Genomic DNA, 22,721 nt, shown 5'->3' with positions numbered 1-22,721 from the left:
ATAGAAATAAAATTTTGAGAAAAAATTCCACAGAAATAAAATTTTGAGAAAATTTTTTATAGAAATAATATTTTGAAAAAAATTTCTATAGAAATACAATTTTTACAAAATGTTCTATATAAATAAAATGTTGACAAAATTTTCTACGGGAATAAAGTTTACCACACATTGTTAAAGATCAAGCCTTGCCGGCTTCTAATTTCCTCCTCTAGAGCCACCAAAATGTAAAAATTATCACAAATTGTGTTGAGTGAAAATGTCCAACATTGTGGCCCTGCGTCCCTACAAGACGCTAAATATTAGAAAAACCCTACATATAAGGAATTTGCCCTACTTCCAGCAACACTGGCTGTGTTGACATTGCACCTACGGAGTTAGTATGCCACTAATATTGAGCCCATTATTAAAAAAGAGAAAAATCGTTAAATTAATGTGGGTAATAAATACAAATTTGTAAAAATCGAGCAATATTCTTATGTAAGAGCTACAAGTACGTATAAGTACGATCGGCTAGTACATCAAAATTTGAAATTTGAGTAACATTGGTTAATAAATAAGACTACTATGGCCAAATTTGGGAAAATCGAGCGAAGCATATATATGGAATATCTAAATCTGAACCAATTTGCATAATATTATATATCTACATCTTAACCGATTTCGATGAAATTTTGCACATATAGTTAGTACTATAGAGGACTGGATCTAGCCAACTTTTAGTAAGATCGGTTAATAAATAAGGGTTCTATGGCCAAATTTGGGAAAATCGGGCTATACATATATATGGGAGCTATATCTAAATCTGAACCGATTTCGATGATTTTTTGCACATATAGTTAGTGCTATAGAAGACTGCATTTAGCCAAATTTGAGTAAGATCGGTTGATAAATAAGGGTTTTATGGAAATTAGAAAAATTAGAAAAAATCGGGCGGTACATATATATGGGAGCTATAGCTTAATCTGAACCGATTTCGATGATTTTTTGCACATATAATTAGTGCTATAGAAGACTACATTTAGCCAAATTTGAGTAAGATCGGTTGATAAATAAGGGTTTTATGGCCAAATTTAGAAAAATCGGGCGATACATATATATGGGAGCTATATCTAAATCTGAACCGATTTGGATGAAATTTTGCAGGCTTGAAGGGCGATGGAAAAGATTACCTTTTGCCAAATTTCGTGACGATCCGTTTGAAAAAAAGTGCAACGTGATCCGTTTGAAAAAAGCGCAACGTGTCGAAATCGGGCGATACATATATATGGGAGCTATATCTAAATTTGATCCGATTTGATTTGATCCGAAATTCAATAGTGTTCACCCTTGTGCCCAAAAAACTCCCTGTACCAAATTTCATCAAAATCGGTTAATAATTGCGACCGGAATCCTGTGAACAACAAATACATGGACAGACGGGCGGACACAAAGTGCTAGATCGACTCAGGAGGTGATTCTGAGTCGATCGGTATATATTTATATATATATATATGGGGTCTAAAATCAATATTTCTAGTAGGCACATTTTTTGGCCGATCAAACTTATTATACCCTGACCACTATGTGGTTTAGGGTGTAAAAATATAACTCTCCCTTTCCATCGACAACTATTACCACATAGTATTTCTTAGTGCTAAACTTACTCTCCAAAATGCCTCAGGCGCAAGAGTCCAACGGTTGAGATCCGGAGATTTTTGTGGCCATTGTACAGTAGAAGCGAGGAACCTCCTTTTTAAATCATTGTCGGTTGACGCGTGCTGAGTTCGGTTGGAATGTTCATAACCTGAGGCTGAAATGTTTGTCTGCCTAGGGCATCAATATTCTATTAGAGACATTTTCTCGATAATATTCGGCATTCATTTAAACCTTACGACGAATACGTGAGGGGAACGGCAATTGGTCGTTATGGCGGGCTACATCATTGCCATCGGCGGTGCTTGTGTTCATGTGGCCACTCGAAGGTGTACATTTTCAGATGACCTCTTTGACAAGTAAACCCGATCATTTTATTAACAAACTGCTCAATTTGGAATGGCTACTTATCAGAAGAAAAAAAAAAAACAAGTATATACGGCAATAAGTTCGACCAGGCCGAATCTTATGTACCCTCCACCATGGATTGCGTAGAAACTTCTACGAAAGACTGTCATCCACAATCGAATTACTTGGGTTGTGGTAATACTTAAACATGGTTGTTAACTAGCACAATGTACCAAATTTCAACTGCCTCGGATTAAATTTGCTCCTCCAAGAGGCTCCAAAACCAAATCTCGGGGTCGGTTTATATGGGGGATATATATAATTATGGACTGATATGGGCCAATACATACTGACACCACGTACTAAATTTCAATCAGATCGGATGAATTTTGCTTCTCCAAAAGGCACCGGAGGTCAAATCTGGGGATCGGTTTATATGGGGGATATATATAATTGTTGACCGATTTCGACCAATTTTTGGATGAGTCTTTCAGGCCAAATATAAACACCGTGTACAAAATTACAACTGAATCGGATGAATTTTGCTCTTCCAAGGGGCTCCGGAGGTCAAATCTGGGGGTCGGTTTATATGGGGGCTATATATAATTACGGAGCGATTTCGACCAATTTTTGGATGGGTCTTTGAGGCCATGTATTAACACCACGTACCAAAATTTCAACTGAATCATATGAATTTTGCTCTTCCAAGAGGCTTCGGAAGTTAAATCTGGGGATCGGTTTATATGGTGGCTACATATAATTATGGACCGAAGTGGAATGGTTGTTAGAGACCATGTACCAAATTTCAGTCTGATCGGATGAAACTTGCTTCTCTTAGAGGCTCCGTAAGCCAAATCTGTATCGGTTTATTTGGCCCTTATATGGCCCCAGAAGCCAGAGTTTTACCCTAATTTGCTTAAAATTTTGCACAAGAAGAACAATTATTGCTATAGTCAAGTGTGCCAAATTTTATTAAAATCGGTTGAGATTTAGATATAGCTCCCATATATACCTTTCGCCCGATATGGACTAATACGGACCCAGAAGCCAGAGTTTTACACCAATTTGGTTGAAATTGGGCACTAGGAGAATTATTAGTAGTGTAGTCAAGAGTGCCAAATTTTATTGAAATCGGTTCAGATATATCGTTCGCCCGACTTACACTCATATGACCACAGTGGCCAATCTTTTACTCCGATTTAATTGAAATTTTGCACAGGGGTAGAATTAGCATTGTAGCTATGCGTGCCAAATTCGGTTGAAATCGGTTCTGATTTAGATATACCTCCCATATATATGTTTTTCTGATTTCGACAAAAATGTTCAAAATACCAACATTTTCTTTGTAAAATCGCCACTGCTTAGTCGAAAAGTTGTAAAAATTACTCCAGTGCATTAGCCGACTTAAATTTTGAGTCTATAGATTTTGTAGATTTCCACAAAATTCTGTCCAGACCGAGTGATATTTAAATGCATATATTTGGGACAAACCTTTATATATAGCACCCAGCACATTTGACGGATGTGATATGGTATCGAAAATTTAGATCTACAAGGTGGTGCAGGGTATAATATAGTCGGCCCCGCCCGACTTTAGACTTTCCTTACTTGTTTTCAGTGCAATTGACATTGACATAGTTTTGACTCCCAAGGTTTTCAAATATGACAGTAATACTATACATCTCCTAAAATTTGAAACAAACTAATAATGTATATGACCATTAATATAGGCGGAGTTAGCTTTGTGGCTACGTTGAATTTTCGACCGTTAAGACATATTTACTTTCGCAAGAGAACATATAAATTAAGCTAAGTCCAAAATATGTCATAATATTCAATAGGTGTCGTTACCTAGCATATTTTCTTTTTTTGGCTAATCACTCATATTATTACTCTCAATAGCTTGTGAAAATAAATCCATTAAGCTTTAACCACAATAACCATAGATGACACAGCTTTTATGTGTTTTCTAATACTCTGGTTATCCTGGGATCCTTTTTTACTGATTGCTTAACCCACATCTTTGGGATTGATCTAATGTTGGTTGTGTTCGGTGAATATGATGTGGAATCAAATGTAGAGACTGACAAGGTTGCCGTTAGAAATCTGATGATAGAAACGCATTAGATCCATGTACGCTGACAACGTGTATCTAGGATTTATGGTGAACATACATCCTTATTCCTGTCACATAAGAAAGCTTAAAGTCATCTTCAGTGGCGACTGTTGGGTTGGGTGATTGGCATGTACCAGTTGCCACTCACACACTTGTCCTTTGTATCTGACATCAATGTCTATGTCATCGTCACACTTTATTGGAGTTTTGCATTTTACATTGATTATGGCAACGTGAATAAACTGTTTCTTCATGAGGTTTCAGGTATTTGACTTGTGACATGTCCCAAAGCTTAATTTTTGAGATGGTTTTACTTGCTTCACCGGATATATTTAAAGGGGGCTTGGAAAGCTAAAGAAGCAGGGAACATTATCCTGTTTCATCTTTTTTATATCAAATTCTTATATCCTACATTAGTTTATTGTGCGTAAAATATAATATCAACTAATGAAACTTAACTAAAGCACACACAAAAGCTAAAGTCAGGCGAAATCGACTGCCTATTGCCCTACAGCCTATTGTCTTAGGAACATGCTCAGAAAAGAATGTTCATTGCTACGTATGCTAAATGTAACTTAATTTTATTTTTATTCGGTTTTATGGCGATTTCGATTGGAATAAATGGCACAACATTCTTCAAATTGATTGCAAACTATGAAGGACACTGTCATAGATTTTGGGTCCTATATCCCTCACAATATTATGAATTAATAATAACATTGGAATGGCACTATCATTTGAACAAATATACAATGGGGAAAAAGTAGGCAATATATTTTTTCGAATCGAAATCGCCTTTAGTTTATGTTCATGGCCGGAAACATATATTTAATTTAACCCAGCAAAACCGGGAACACTGTTTCAGCAGGATTGTAAAGGAGAGGGTCAGTAACAACTTAGTATTGAGCTGATTATTGTGGGTTTGGTCCCGTTATAATTGCTACTTTCAACGGTGCTTGAAAACTTAAAAACCCATATGAAGAGCTAGTAGAAACACTTATTTATAACTAATAAATAAAACACTTTGTACTATAAATAATTATCCTTGAAATGTTCTAATTTCTAATCACTAATTATACCTCCCACCATTCAAAAAGTGAACTCAAAAATGCTAACAACACCAGTAATCATCCGAAAAGTGAAGTCCAGAAGACATTCCAAATGGAACTGTTTCTGAACAGACTAACTGGTCGGGTTTACTTGCTGCAAAGATCGGCTGAACATTTTCACCTTTGATTGCCCACCAGAAGTGCCGCCTATAGTCGCTACCAGCTTGTATTTATCGACCGTAGGGTTAAAGTAAATACCGAATTTTATTGGAAATATGTTATAAACAGACAGTAGGCAGACATTTCGTATCTAGACAACTCTAGCCTGGAGACTGTAGCCACTCTATCTATACTACACCAACAATATACAATGTAAAATCGGACATATGTTTTCAAATTATTTTTATACTCTCCACCATAGGATGGGGGTATATCAACTTTGTCATTCCGTTTGTAACACATCGAAATATTACTCTAAGACCGCATAAAGTATATATATTCTGGGTCGAGGAGAAATTCTGAGTCGATCTGAGCATGTCCGTCCGTCCGTCCGTCTGTTGAAATCACGCTAACTTCCGAACGAAACAAGCTATCGACTTGAAACTTTGCACAAGTAGTTGGATACAGGTCGGATGGTATTGCAAATGGGCCATATCGGTCCACTTTTACGTATAGCCCCCATATAAACCGATCCCCCGATTTGGCTTGCGGAGCCTCTAAGAGAAGCAAATTTCATCCGATCCAGCTGAAATTTGGTACATGGCGTTAATATATGGTCTCTAATGACCATGCAAAAATTGGTCCACATCGGTCCATAATTATATATAGCCCCCATATAAACCGATCACCAGATTTGACCTCCGGAGCCTCTTGGAAGACCAAAATTCACCTGATTCAGTTGAAATTTGGTACGTGGTGTTAATATATGGCCTCAAACACCCATGCAAAAATTGGTCAAAATCGGTCCATAATTATATATAGGCCCTGTATAAACCGGTCCAAAGATTTGACCTCCAGAGCCTATTGGAAGAGCAAAATTCCACCGATTCGGTTGAAATTTGGTACGTGATGTTAGTATATGGTATCCAACAACAATGCAGGAATTGGTTCACATCAGTCCATAATTACATATAGCCTCATATAAAGGTCATCCCCAGATTTGACCTCCGATGCCTTTTGGAGAAGCAAAATTCATCCGATTTGGTTGAAATTTGGTACGTAGTGGTAGTATATGATATTTAACAACTATGCCAAAAGTGGTCCATATCAGTCCATAATCATATATAGCCCCCATATAAACCGATCCCGAGATTAGGTTTTGGAGCCTCTTGGAGGAGCCAATTTCATACGACTCAGTTGAAATTTGGTACATTGTGCTAGTATATGGCTGTTAACAACCATGCTTAACTAGGTCCATATCGGTATATAGTTATATATAGCCATCAGATAAATCGATCCCCAATCACACAAAAATTGGTCCATATCAAGTTCATAATTGTAAATAGCCCCCATATAAGCGACCCCCATATTTCAATTCTGGCTCTCTACGTATTGTCTAATACATACCACGTACGGACTAACTCACAATTTAGAAAACGATGTTAAGAAGTTTTAAGATACCACAACCCAAGTAATTCGATTGTCGATGAAAGTCTTTCGTAGTAGTTTCTACGCAATCCATGGTGGAGGGTACATAAGATTCGGCCTGGCCCAACTTACGGCCGTATATACTTGTTTTCTGGTAGGGGGCTAAAACAACCCCCCAAATGGCTTGAATGGAATGGAAAGAAGGTTCCTCGCTTCGTTTCTATACTACAATTGCCAACATAATCGCCGGACTTTTGTGAGTGAAGTATTTTGGAGAGTAAGGCTGGTACCAAAAAGAACTACCACAGTGTCCATCAGATAGGGCATTGCTGGGAATTGGCGTAAATTTCACACATGCTCACGATATTTTGTATAGGAAACGAAAATCCTTATTCACGTACACTCACACACGAAAACCTTTTTAAAATTGTCACTCACGAGTGGAAAATTTTTATTCATGCATTCTCACGATCACAAGACTCTCTGAAGACACACAAAAATTTTCAAGACTCACGAAAAATCTTCGGACTCACAAGAGTTGATTTCGCTCAAGAAAATTATCTTGACACACCATTGAGTCGTATGTTACTTTTGAAATAGATGCGAATAAGAGCTATAAAGTGTTAGTCGTTTTTGAATATATGGTCAATTCTAATTTATAAGTCGAGAGCTTTATTGCAATTCTAACATCAATGGTGTAACCAAAATTGAAAGCGAGTTCAGTTCGTGAGCTTTTTATACCCTGCGCCACACTGTGGAACAGGGTATTATAAGTTAGTGCATATGTTTGCAACGCCCAGAAGGAGACGAGATAGACATATGGTGTCTTTGGCAATATTGCTCAGGGTGGGTCCCTGAGTCGATATAGCCATGTCCGTCTGTCTGTGAACACATTTTTGTGATCAAAGTCTAGGTCGCAGTTTAAGTCCAATCGACTTCAAATTTGGCACAAGTTCCTGTTTTTGGTCAGAATAGAATCCTATTGATTTTGGAAGAAATCGGTTCAGATTTAGATATAGCTCCCATATATATATTTCGCCCGATATGCACTTATATGGACCGAGAAGCCAGAGTTCTACCCTGATTTACATGAAATTTTGCACAAACTTAACACTTGGTCGTGTAGTGCAAAATTTTATTGAAATCGACTCAGATTTAGATATAGCTCCCATATATATCTTTCGCCCGTTATGAACTTATATGGCCCCAGAAGACAGAGTTTTATCGTAATGTGCTTGAAATTTTGCACAAGGAGAACAATTAGTTATATAGTCAAGTGTACCAAATTTTACTGAAATCGGTTCAGATTTAGATATAGCTCCCATATATATCTTTCGCCCGATATGGACTTATATGGCCCCAAAAGCTAGAGTATTAGCCCAATTTGGTTGAAATTTTGCACTAGGAGTACAATTAATAGTGTAGTAAAGTGTGATAAATTTTATTGAAAAAGGTTCAGATTTAGATATAGCTCCCATATACATCTTTCGCCCGATTTTCCGTCATATGACCACACAGGTCGAAGTTGGAGTCCGATTTATGTGAAATTTTGCACAGGGAGTAGAATTAAAATACTACGTATAGACATGCATACTTAGTATTTTAATTCTACTCCCTGTGCAAAATTTCACATAAATCGGACTCCAACTTCGACCTGTGTGGTCATATGACGGAAAATCGGGCGAAAGATGTATATGGGTATATTTGGTTGAAATCGGTTCAGATTTCGATATAGTTCTCATATATATGTTTTACCGATTTGAGCAAAAATTACCAAAATACCCACATTTTCCTTATAAAAACGCCACTGCTAAGTCGAAAACTTGTAAAATACATATCTATCGGCCGATAAATCATAAATACACTTTTGCAAAGCTGCCTCAAATTGGTTCAGATATAAATGTTTCCCACATGTTTTACTAACATTGTGTTCCACACCAGGGCATTAGCCGACTTAAAGTCTATTGTAGAACTCTGTCCAGATTTGGTCAGATTTAAATATATGTATATAAAAGCATAAACATTTATATATAAAGCACCCAACACATTGGACAGATTTGATATGGTATCGAAAATTTGAATCCACAAAGTGGTGCAGGGTTTATTATAGTCGGCCCCGCCCGACTTTAGACTTTCCTTACCGTGGTGCAATGGTTAGCATGCCCGTCTTGCACACACAAGGTCGTGGGTTCGATTCCTGCTTCGACCGAACACCAAAAAGTTTTTCAGCGGTGGATTATCCCACCTCAGTAATGCTGGTGACATTTCTGAGGGTTTCAAAGCTTCTCTAAGTGGTTTCACTGCAATGTGGAACGCCGTTCGGACTCGGCTATAAAAAGGAGGTCCCTTGTCATTGAGCTTAACATGGAATCAGGCAGCACTCAGTGATAAGAGAGAAGTTCACCAATGTGGTATCACAATGGACTGAATAGTCTAAGTGAGCCTGATACATCGGGCTGCCACCTAACCTAACCTTACTTGTTTTAGAGAAATTTGTTGCTCACAAGATATTTGATTAGTTAATCACTTTCATGTACTCTCAGTGGGACTCAGGCGAGAGTCACAAATATTTTCCTGAGTAAAGACAATTTTGTATCACTTGAACACCTCTACCAAAGAAACAATTTCTTGAATTCTTTTTTGGCCGTTTGAAGCCCATAATTTCTGCCGAATGTAGCCAATTCCAAAAACATAAACCGATTCTAAAATTTTGTCCGACCGACTTTAGACTTTCCTTACTTGTTTTTACGATGTTTGATCATTGATTCAAAGTTTTTGAAATTATTTAAATATTATTAAATATTATTTATTTCTATGTAATCGTTTTTTGTTTGTTTTTTAATGCCCTGGACCACTGTTTGGAACAGGGTATTATGATTTAGTGCATATATGTATTTGCAATATCCCGAAGGAAACGAAATAAACTCATGGTGTGCTGGGCAAATATACTGTCTTAATCCTTCAGGCTTCTTCTATCCATTAATGTCACCATATTTGTCTTCATGATCGAAGCCATATACATTTTAGGCTACCCGAAATAATCATGGTTATAAAGTATCCTAGTTTTCTCAGTATAACATTGTTTAATTTCCAAAATACTTTTGTTTCTATGGCATGTTCTCTGCCCTACACTACGCCCTTTTACGTGTGAAAATCCCATATCCAGTGTAAGGCTTCAACATGCCGACATGTATTGGTATGCGTAAATCTCATTGTGAATATGTGTTAGTAAATCTATGTAAGCTCCTCCAATCATTTGCATTTATGTTAAATCAGCAATATCATCTCCATTGTAAAAAAAAACACATTTTTCCTCATCATTATGAACTGCCAAAGAATTTTTCTATCACATACTCACAACTGTCTATATTTTCGATTCTTTTCATTTGGAATTTACTGAGTAATTTCCTTTCAATTTTCATGCATCATACGTTTCTAGGTCTTTGTTTTTTTTTCATCTTCGTTAGTATTTTCTCTTCGTGAAGATATTTTCTTTTCAGCTTCTAAGAATTACAGTGATTTACAAAATCCTATCAAAAGTATTTTTGATGAAAATCCATTATGTGCTGTCAAATATAAAAAAAAAACAACGAAAAGGATACCTACTGGTATGGGATTTAACTATGGATATAGCATGGTAAAATTCGTATGAGTTGATTATTCTCGATTTTGTTGTTGTTTTTGTTGTTGCTTCTTCTGCTTCCAACAAAATGTATTAGTTTGTCATGTGCAAGTGATTGATATTGGAGATAGTTTGAAACTTCATTAAGTTAATTGAATTTAATTTTCCTTCTTTTGAATGATGTAGAAAATAATAGCATGTGAATTTGTTACACTTAACGAAAAAAAGAGCAAACTTTGTAATGTATGTTTTGGAACATAAACTAAATTTTCCAAATGGTTGGCAAAGTAAGAATTCAATAAAATGTTAGTTGCTGCAGGCACAGTAGGATGATAATCTACCTTAAAATTTAAATTTTAATACGAAACTTTAAATTTAGAGTTTTTGTTTTTTTTTTTTGAGAAATATTAAAAACATGGTTCCTTTCGGCCCAGGATATAGCCCTACATAAACCGATCCGGATTCTACATATACCAAATATCGTACAAAATGCACATGCAGGCAAAATTATATTTAATAAATAAGTCATTTAGTGCCTACACTGAAAAAATATAGTCCTGAGGCCAAAGATGTCATATACTTAAAATATGAATGCGAATTTTGCATGGGAGTTAGAGGTCATAAACTAATACGACGTATTAAATTTCAACCGGATCGGAGGAAGTTTGCTCCTCCAAGAGGCTCCGGAGTTCAAATCTGGAGATGGGTTTATATGGGGGCTATATATAATTATGGACTGATATGGACCAAGTTTTGCATGATTGTTGCAGACCATATACTAACATCACGTACCAAATTTCTACCGGATCAGATGAGATTTGCTTCTCTAAGCGGCTCTGCAAACCAAATCGTTTATATGGGGGATATACGTAAAAGTGGTCCGATATGGCCCATTTGCAATACCAAGTTCAAGTAGTTCTTATTGATGTATGCCAATAAGAACAACTTGTGCCAAGTTTCAAATCGATAGCATGTTCCGCACGGAAGTTAGCGTGATTTCCACAGACGGACCGACAGCCGGACAGACGGCAGAGAATTTCGCCACGACCCATATATACTTTATGGGGCCTTAAACCTATATTTCGATGTGTTACAAATGGAAGGACAAAGTTAGTATAAGTTAGTTAGTTAGTATACTTTTTGGTACTTCAATGGATTTAGTAGTGGCCGCGGGTAAGTCTTCTACCAGAGCGGCAAGGAGTTCGTTAAAATCTTATACTTTTGCTGGGAGATTTTGTTGGGAAACGTTTTCTATATTAACCCATAAAAAGTATATACGGCCGTAAGTTCGGCCAGGCCGAATCTTATGTACCCTCCACCATGGATTGAGTAGAAACTTCTACGAAAGACTGTCATCCACAAATTTCAACTCACTCGGATGAAATTTGCTGCTCCAAGAGGCTCAAAAACCAAATCTCGGGATCGGTTTATATGGGGGCTATAAATGATTACGGACTGATATGGACCACTTTTGGCATGGTTGTTAAATATCATATACTACCACCACGTACCAAATTTCAACCAGATCGGATGAATTTTGCTTCTCCAAAAGGCACCGGAGGTCAAATCTGGCGATCGGTTTATATGGGAGCTATATATAATTATGGACCGATATCGACCAATTTTTGCATGGGTGTTTGAGGCCATATATTAACATCATGTACCAAATTTCAGCCAGATCAGATGAAATTTGTTTCTCTTAAAGGATCCGCAAGCCAAATCGGGGGATCGGTTTATATGGGGGCTATATATAATTATGGACCGATGTCGACCGATGTCGACCAACATAACGTACCAAATTTCAACCGAATGGGAAGAATTTTGTCTTCCAAGAGGCTCCGGAGGTCAAATCTGGTGATCGGTTTATATATAATTATATAACTATATATAATTATGGACCGATATGTACCAATTTTTGCATGGTCATTAGAGACCATATACTAACATCATGTACCAAATTTCAGCCGGATCGGATGAAATTTGTTTCTCTTAGAGGTTCTGCAAGCCAAATCGGGGGATCGGTTTATATGGGGGCTATACGTAAAAGTGATCCGATATGGCCCATTTGCAATACCTTCCGACCTACATCAATAAGAACTACTTGTGCCAAGTGTCAAGTCCATAGCATGTTCCGTTCGGAAGTTAGCATGATTTCCACAGACGGACGGACAGACGGACGGCACAGAATTTCGCCACGACCCATATATACTTTATGGGGTCTTAGACCTATATTTCGATGTGTTACAAACGGAATGACAAACTTAATATACCCCCCAACCTATGGTGGAGGGTATAAAAAAACATAAAATTTTGAATCAATTTTGATTTGTTTGATCGTCGAAACCATCACACTCTGCATGAAAGCCGTTTGAACTAACAACATAATTATTTCTGATGGCCCATCGAAAGTGTAAATTTTTAGCTAACCTCTTTGGCAAATGAATCTGAACATTTGGAATGGCTCTTCTGACCACTTTTGTGCAAGCGAAGCAACTCCACTATTTTGTGCATCGGCGGGCTCCCGAACTTTTTGATACTTCAATGGCTTTAGTAAAGGTTCATTTTTCAATATGTGTTGCATTCGTCCTGGACAAATGTTAAACTCGCGTGTAAGTCTTCTACCAGTGCGGCATGGAGTTTGTTAAAATCTGATACTTTTGCTGGTAGACATTTGTTGGGAGACGTTTGCTATATTAACCCATAAAAATTAACATCTCAAATGTGGACAAAATTTAGCTGACCGTGGGTGTCATTGTAACTCTGTTTCTGAATGCTATATATCAAAATGCTTTTGTATGCTTGAAAATAATAAAATGAACTCACTGAAATAAATTTCTCAGCTGTCAGACGTTCGGTTTAGAAATGATTGTAACCTGAATTTGGTTGCAATACATATCAGCCACTCGTCTGATTTTCACAAATATGAAAATTTTGCACTTATTTACCAAAGGATCTCCGCAAAGCAATCCCTTGCCGCCAGACCTAGATCAGGCAATCCAAACGGAGTTAATCCGGGCGATATTGGTTGACATTTTGGCGACAAAATGGTGAATACAAAACTGTGATGCATTGTCGTGGAGCAGAAAGTAGGAGTTGTTGTCAAATATTCCGGCCTCGTTGCACGAATATATACTTTAATGAGACCTTGGCTATAAAATTTATTAGTTTTTTAGGTTTAGTAGAATATACGCCGCAAGCAAATGTCATTAAAATTAAGCCAGTGATAGTTTTTGATAGCTCCCAATACTATTGTTCTCTCGTAAATGTTTTCCACAAATACATATTTTTCTCAAAGTGTGAGAATTTTTTTCTTCGAACAAATTCATTCAAAACTCTTTGGCAAAAACTATAGTATTTTGACAATTATTTTTCTTAATGAATTAAATAACCTGAAATGCTTTTAAAAATCCCATATAAAGTGGACTGATATTTGTTAAGATATGTAAGCAATATTTGCACTTACTTTGGTATTATTTCTAAGAAAACCAGGTAGAAAGACATTGAAAAGTTTTATCTAAAAACGAATCCTTAAAAAAAATCCCTCAGAGCTATCTATCTATCTCGCCTTAGTCACTTTGGAAAATATTCAACGATTAAGAATAACTTCCTGAGTCCATCAAGCTCGTTATGCTAGTTTTTTTCGAATAGGTATTCCACGAAAAGATTTTTTTCTTAAAGTGTGAGCATTTTTTTCTTCAACTAAAATTATTCAAATATCTCTTTGGCAAAACTGTAGTATTTTGACAAATATTTTTAAAAATGAATTAAATATCCTGAAGTGCTTTTAAAAATCCCATATAAAGTGGAAAGATATTTGTTAAGATATGCCAACAATATTTGTACTTACTTTGGAATTATTTCTTAGAAAACCAGATAGAAAGGCATTGGAGCTCTTTATTCAAAAAAAATCCCTGAACATTTTCCTTCAGAGCTATCTATCTATCTCGCTTTAGCAACATTGGCAAATAATGCAGGGAAAAACTCAAATTATATGCATGACTGTATTTGCATAAAATAATCTGATATCTGTAAAGAAACTTATTTTGCAAATCCTTAATAATATAGACCAGTATTGTCCTAATGCTGATGATGATTGTAGATCCCATGAAATTTTCGATGAAAATGCAATATACAAAACATTGCAAATTCAATTCTCAAGTTTTACCTTTTCTACGTTATTTTGTTGCCGACTTTTTCTACCAAGAAAAAACAAAACGGAAAATGCATAAACAAATTACCATAACAATGCTTTTAAAATTCTATTTAAAACTACCACAAGAAAATCTACAAAAAAGAAGCTTCAATAGTTTTTTATACCCTGCGCAATTTTATGGAAGCCAAAGAACTAGGAAAATAAAAGGGCTTCTCAGAAATGAAGAAAGTATGGTCGGCTATATTATACCCTGCTCCATTGTGAAGACCAAACATTTCGTGACTATCTGAAATTTTTGTTGGCTATATGTAAAGATATATATTCCCATAAATATGAATGTTGCCTTTTATATTTCGGGATTGGGCAAACCTAGTGTTTCAATCTACCAACCGATAGCTTATCGTAACTCCTGACAGCTTTGAGGTTATACGTACTCAGAACGTTTTGAAATACGATTCATATTCTTTAAAATGGATTACTAAAGAAAAGTAGTCGAGAAAAAATGGTAGAATTAACATTCTTACTAAACATGCCAAATTTGGGTGAAATCGGTTAAGATTTCCGATTCAGACTAGTATGACCACCGAAAATCATAATTTCACACCGATTAACTTGATTTTTTTTTTTCAAAGAGAGTACATGTAATTTTTAGCTATGTGTACTAAATTTTGTCAATATCAGCTCAAATTTGAGCAAATTCCCCACATATATATGTTCTTCCAATTTGAGCAAATGTGGCCCAAATACACACATTTTCCTTGCAAAATCGCTACTGCAAAAACAAAAGTTGTAAAAAATGAATAAAATTTTCCTATACCTTTAATATCTATTGACCGATAAATCGTAAAAATACTTTTGGGAATTTGAATAAACATGTCTTTAGATTTCATTATTTCCCATATTTATACCCTTCACCACTATTGTGGTACAGGGTATAATAAATTTGTGCATTTGTATGTAACGCCAAGAAGGAAAAGTCGGAGACCCATCGTTTAGTATACCGATCGTCTTAGAATAATATTCTGAGTCGATTTAGCGATGTCTGTCAGTCCGTTTGTCGGCCTGTATATATAATTTTGAGTGCAATGTACAGCTCGCAGTTTAAGTTCAATCGTCCTCAACTTTGGCACAGAGTTTTACTTTGGCTCAACGACAATCGCTGTTGATTTAGATACCCAGCAAAAAAGCGTCGCCAAAAAAGTAATGAAAATGTTCTTTTTGTATCCGGAAGTGGCGTAAAATTGACACAAAAGCGATGAATTTAACATGGGCTTGTCATAGGACGGAAGTTCTCCATTTCAACAGCCGTTGCACTGAATTTGCATCACTTTGTTAAGTGTGATCCGAATTAAATGCTTTGGATGTAAATTAAAAAAATTCTGTGATATTTTGTCAAATAAATAATTTTTATAATTTTTAATGGATTCTAACGCTTGTCGGAAACGTTTGACCTCAAATATTTTCAAAAATTCAAAATTGTTTCAGATTGGATTTAGCATTTTTCCGACAAAATTTGAAGGATTTGTACCATTTTATGAATTCTTACTTCTTCTTAAAAGTATGAAAAAACCAAGTTATAAAAAATTTAATTAAAAGAACTTCCTGGGTAGTTAAAATAAATAACATCATTGGGAGTGCATCTTCTGGAAGCGCTTTTAAAGTTGTGCCTTTGAAAGAACTCCCAATTTTTTTTTGCTGGGTATAGCTGCCATAAATATGTATCATCGATCTGGCCATAATTGGCGTATTTGTCAACGTATTTTCAAAAATGCAAAACATCAGCCTAATCCATTCAGATTTAGATATAGATATAGCTTAAATTTATATCGGTTCAGATTTAGATATAGCTCCCATATATATTTTCCGTCCGAGGCCATATAAGTCATATGAGTTTTGCTCTGATTTGCTTAAAATTTTGCACACGGACTACGCTTAATAGTACCATTACGTGTGCGTTGAAATCGGTTCAGATTTAGATATAGCTCCCTTATATATCTTTCGCCCGTTTAACACTCATATGACCACAGAGGCCAAAGTTATGTTATATTTAGAAGACGCATTTCTCTAATATAAAGTTTTTTTCGTTGTCCAAAAGTCGATAAACTTTTCAATGGAGTCGTATTGTCCTTATAATTAAGTGATTTGACTTAAACATGGGTATCATAACACGAAAGAAAAAATGTTTGTGCTAAGGTCAATTTGACTTTAATAATTCAGAAAAATTCTTTAAATTTAATGAAATTGTCTTTAAATTTGTTGTCTTTTTGCATCTTGACTACAAAGCTAAAAATCGTTCAAATATAGGAAATGTTTTTTAAAACTTTATTTTAAAAAGGTTTTTTACTTGAAACATAGCATAATTTCTACTGGAAGTCGAGTCTTATTTGGAAAATAAAGTTATCGTTAACTCGTTTTAAAGGACTTTGATCATATGAAAAAAAGCCTGAAAAAGCAAAAACTTAAAATTTGCTTCCTGGAATCAAGTACACAAAACCCAAATTTAAAAAAGAATTGTGTCTTAAAAGTATCCTTACTTGTATTCTCCGGTTCTTTGGTTCGGAAGCAATACCAAATTTTTTAAAGTAAAGACAAAATCTTTGGAACCGGGCATGTTTTTTTAGTGTACTCTAGAATGAGGACATCGAACTGTTCTTCTGGTTTATAAAAATATTGCCAAAATACCCACATTCTACACAAACTTCTTTTATGATTTCCCCATATTGCAGTCATATCCTGCACATTGTAATGCCAGATATTCCACATAACGGTTGAGTTTTAAATAGGGCTCCGACTTAATATCGCCCGACTTATCCAAATAATATATCACAACCCACAATTGATCAAATATCTTGGCGAAATTTAACCAATATCCTTATAAAATCGCTACTGCTAAGTAGCAAAAATTGTAAATATTGCTCAAATTGTCCTGTATCTCGAATATCGTATCGTCCAATAAATCATAAATGCTCTTTTGTCCAATTACATTAAAATTGCTCTAGCTTTATACTTCCCATATTTTTTAATAGCATTGTGTTTCATTGCTAGCGGATTTAACAGAAAATTTCACCAGAATTATGCAACTTATTGTTGGGTTTAAGTCCCAACTCTAATTTCAACCTCCTTCCGTTTTCTCTCCATTTCTAGAGAGCCGTATTAAAACATTGGTTATTTACCAATGGAGTACATAATAGATTTTAGTCACATAGCTAAGAGTTTTCTACTATTTCAGCATTTTATTTTTTTGTATTTCATCCACTTAGTATACGTGACCATTAATGATGTGATTGTAAAACAAGAAACGCCTTCACGTTTCGAATGCGCTATCCATGGAACAATGTTCATCACAAAAGAGTCCATAGTAAAGTGTGGAAGAGAAGAATGTTTGTGGTCTGGAAGTAGTCGTTAAAGGAATATGGATATTAAAAGCATGACCATTACTGACATTACAACTTCCGCAAAGTGATTGTTGTGGTGAAAACGACTTGACAGACGGAGAGGGATGATGATTTTGTCCTATACGAGGCTAATGGCGTGGGAGGGGAGATTATGATTACTCCAACGTCTTTGTGAAGCGATTACAATCAACGTAACCATTTGCAGGACAATTGTTACTTCAATGTACTTCCTTGCGGATTGTTATGTACCATCTCAAGGTTTTGGCATTTTCAACATTTTCTCCAAAGGGCTTTTCACATTGCGATTGTACATATTTGCTTGGTGGAAAGCAGTGCATTTTATTTGAATATAAGAGTAAACTTTTTGGTTTTTTCTTATCTGATATTCGAAACACATGCACCACAAATAGAGGTCGTATAACAAAGTGGCTTTCGTTAGGAGGTTACAACTAAGTTAAGTACTTTTATTGGATTTCTTTCCCAGCAAAAACTGGGTAAGCACTAGTGATTCTTTCAGTAATACTCGTAATCAAAAAGTTACTACTTGCAGTATTACCTGGTATTTAAAAATAATAACTTACCTGTGTAGGCAAAATGTGATTCTTTCTATTAATACCGGTAATCAAAATCATATCTTGAGGTCCGGGTTTGGCTCAACAGTGGGCACCGTTAAAGGTAGCGAAAAGTAATGCCAAATTACATTTCAGAAAAAAATTGCCAATAAAATATACCTTTCTTTTCTAAAGTTGTATCGTACATAATTTATATTACAAAATAACATCATTGAATAGATCCATGTCGTGGAGCGTGTTATAGTGTGTTGGATTACAAAACAACAGGGGTGAGTTTTTGTGTATCTTTATGGTAAAGATATTATTTTTAGAGAGGTGGTATGCTTGCGAAGAAGTACTTATTTTTCGACTGCTGGTATGCTTGCACGGAAGTACTTTCCTCCAATGTCATGCCCGTGTAAAAGTATTACTACTGATATATGTACGAGGAAGTTGTTACCATTTTGGCGCAGGCATACTTGTACTCATACCAGGTAATAGGAGTTTTTGCTGGGTTCGTTTGTCTCTAATTCAAGATTAACCACAAAATCGTAATTTCTTTTTATTTTGATTTACTTATAGTTCGCATTTTGTTCGGCAATCTTACACTAAAAGCAATGTGAAATTTCCAAGGCATTAAAGCCAATTTATATCTATTTTAGTTCAAGAAAATCATTAAGGTTTAGTTAAAATTTCTCCAAAATGAGAAGTGTTTCTTGACTGTAATAATTCTTTGTTTATGGAGAATTTTGCACAACGGAGTTTATTTGGATATAGGTTAGGTTAGGTTATAGAGGATGACACCAAATCCGTAGAAAGGAAAGATAATGACCACTTAGATCATGTTGGTCCATTGTGATTCCTCATGGTTGTTTCTTTCCTCTACGACATCTGTCTTCCGCTGCCAGGGTCGGTCACATCTCCTTTGCGTTCTTGAAAGAATACGATTCTCTAGGTCTTCCATGCAGAAGCCTTGATAAAGGCGAGTATATCCTTTAAATTACAGTCCCGTACCTCAGTAATATCCTGAAAGAAAACGGAAACCAATATCTTGTTTCTTCTAAAAGATAATGCCGCACACTGGCACAGAAAGTGGTAAGAGTCTTCTGTAGCTTCCGGGTCAAGGCACCATCTACAAATATCATCGGCCATTAAGCCAATCCTTAACATATGCTTCCCAAGTAAGTTGTGCCCTGTTATGATGCCTATTAACGGCCTCAAATCCTCTCTATTCGTCGCCATTAGAAATTCTGAGTTCCTACTACTCTTCCTTCCATATCAGCTTGGTCTGCTCGCATCCCACAGATGAAGTCCATCGTTCCACAGATCATTATATTTAACGTTGACCCTGTAAGTAACATATATAAAGATAGCGGGGGAAGATGTTTTACATGCCGCGTGCACCTTCCTTATCCAGCACATCTGCCTCCTCATTGCCCCATATTCCATAATGTCCAGGCACAGAGTTATATTATACTGTTCAGCGTAACATATATAAAGATAGCGGGGGAAGATGTTTTACATGCCGCGTGCACCTTCCTTAGCCAGCACATCTGCCTCCTCATTGCCCCATATTCCATAATGTCCAGGCACAGAGTTATATTATACTGTTCAGCGAGAACTCTGAGTTCTCTACGAAAGCGGCTGACTATCTTCGACGTTATGTTATCTAAAAATGTTCGTGTTATCTAAGGCCTTCATTGTGCCTGACTGTCGATGAAAAAGCAGACATCGCTTCTACATTGCCCCATATTCCATAATGTCCAGGCACAGAGTTATATTATACTGTTCAGCGAGAACTCTGGTTCTCTACGACAGCGGCTGACTACTTTCTAAGTTATGTTCGTGTTATCTAAAAATGTTCGTGTTATCTAAGGCCTTCATTGCTGCCAGACTGTCGATGAAAAAGCAGATATCGCTTCTGCATTGCCCCATATTCCATAATGTCCAGGCACAGAGTTATATTATACTGTTCAGCGAGAACTCTGAGTTCTCTACGACAGCGGCTGACTACCTTCGACGTTATGTTCGTGTTATCTAAAAATGTTCGTGGCCTTCATTGCTGCCTGACTGTCGATGAAAAATCAGATATCGCTTATGCATTTGAAAAAATATTGTCGTGATGCCAAAGATTTCATGTCCTTAAAATACGAATGCGAATTTTGCTTAGCAAAGAAGACGCATTTCACTAACATAAAGTTTTTTCCTTGTCTAGAAGTCTATAAACCTTTCAATGAAGTCGTTATTATAATTATAAGGACAATTAAGTGATTTGACTTAAAAATGGGTACCATAACGAGAAAGAAAAATTTTTTGGGCTAAGGCCAACTTACTTTAATAATTCAGAAAAATTCTTTAAAATTAATGGAATTGTCTTTAAATTTGTTGTCTTTTTGCATCTTGACTACAAAGCAAAAAATCGTTCAAAAATAGGACATGTTTTTCAACACTTTATTTTAAAGACGTTTTTTTATTAGAAAATAGCATAATTTCTACAGGAAGTCGAGTTTGAATTTGGAAATTAAAGTTTTTAAAGGACTTTGATAGCATATGCGGAAAAAAAGCTGAAAAAACGAAAAATTAAAATTTGCTTCGTAGAATCAGGCACACAAAACCCAAATTTAAAAGAGAATTGTGTCTTAAAAGTATCCTTACTTGAATTCTCCACTTCTTTGGCTCGGAAACAATACCAAAATCATTAGAGTAGAGACAAAATCTTTGGAACCGGGTATGCTTTTTTTTCAGTGTGAATATCGGCCTCATCAATATGAGCTCCCCAGCTTTGGAAATAGCGAATACCTCTGCCTAACAAAATACTGCATGTGTTGTCCATTCCATATGAATCTCTGATTTCTAGCTCCTCGCAGTAGATACCACTGCCCGTGACTACTGCCACCTTCGATCCATCCGTATAAATGGTCAGATCTCCAAAAAGTATAAGCTTTTCCTCCCAGTAGTGTGTACTTGGGATAATCAATCTTAGCTTGCCCTCATATACATGAAGAGTCACCATATAGTCCGTCCTTAAGCGTTGCCCAACTGGAGCAACAAGTTCCGTGTGCCTGCAGGCCGTGTTTCCGAGTAAGTCCAAGCTCTTCAGTCTCATGAGTACCACCTCGGCTGTCTTCCTGATGTGCAGATCAAGCGGACAAATACCCATTAAAACCTCTAGAGCTGCAGTGGCAGTTGTCCTCATCGCACCAGTCATGTATATGAGAACCGTTCTGTTTATCCTGCTGAATTTCTGCATATGGTTTCGATGTCTCAGCTGAAGGTCTTATAATCGCTGTAAAAAGCCAGTGGATTCGGACGTAGCTCTCACATATATGATTTTCGATTTGAGCAAAAATGACCAAAATACTCATTTTCCTTGTGTACTTGCCACCGCTAAGTCGTAAACTTGTAAAAATGACTAAAATTTTCCTCTACCTCGAATACATATCTATCCACCGATAAATCATAAATTCACTTTTGCAAAGGACCTTAAAAAGGGCTTTAGGTTTAAATATTTGCCATATAGCCCTCATATAAACCGATCCCCCGATTTGGCTTGCGGAGCCTATAAGAGAAGCAAATATCATCCGATCCGGCTGAAATTTGGTACATGGTGTTAGTATATGGTCTCTCACAACCATGCAAAAATTGGTCCACATCGATGCATAATTATATATAGCCCTCTATAAACCGATCCCCAGATATGGCTTGCGGAGCCTCTAAGAGCAAATGTCATGCGATCTGGCTCAAATTTGGTACATGGTGTTAGTATATGGTCTCTAACAACCATGCAAAAATTGGCCCACATCGGTCCATAATTATATATAGCCCCCATATAAACCGATCCGGTCCATAATTATATACAGCCCCATATATACCGATCCCCCAATTTGGCTTACGTAGCCTCTAAGAGAAGCAAATTTCATCCGATCCGGCTGAAATTTGGTACATGGTGTTAGTATATGGTCTCTAACAACCATGCAAAAATTGGTCCACATCGGTCCATAATTATATATAGCCCTCATATAAACCGATCCCCCGATTTGGCTTGTGAAGCCTCTAAGAGAAGCAAATTTCATCCGATTCGGCTGAAATTTGGTACATGGTGTAGGTTAGGTTAGGTTAGGTTATGTGGCAGCCCGATGTATCAGGCTCACTTAGACTATTCAGTCCATTGTGATACCACAGTGGTGAACTTCTCTCTTATCACTGAGTGCTGCCCGATTCCATGTTAAGCTCAATGACAAGGGACCTCCTTTTTATAGCCGAGTCCG

This window comes from Haematobia irritans, chromosome 2 (assembly GCF_050003625.1).
Source record: "Haematobia irritans isolate KBUSLIRL chromosome 2, ASM5000362v1, whole genome shotgun sequence".
In the NCBI taxonomy this organism is placed as follows: Eukaryota; Metazoa; Arthropoda; class Insecta; order Diptera; family Muscidae; genus Haematobia; species Haematobia irritans.
The sequence above is the reverse complement of the archived record's forward strand: the minus strand, read 5'-3'. Positions refer to the sequence as shown.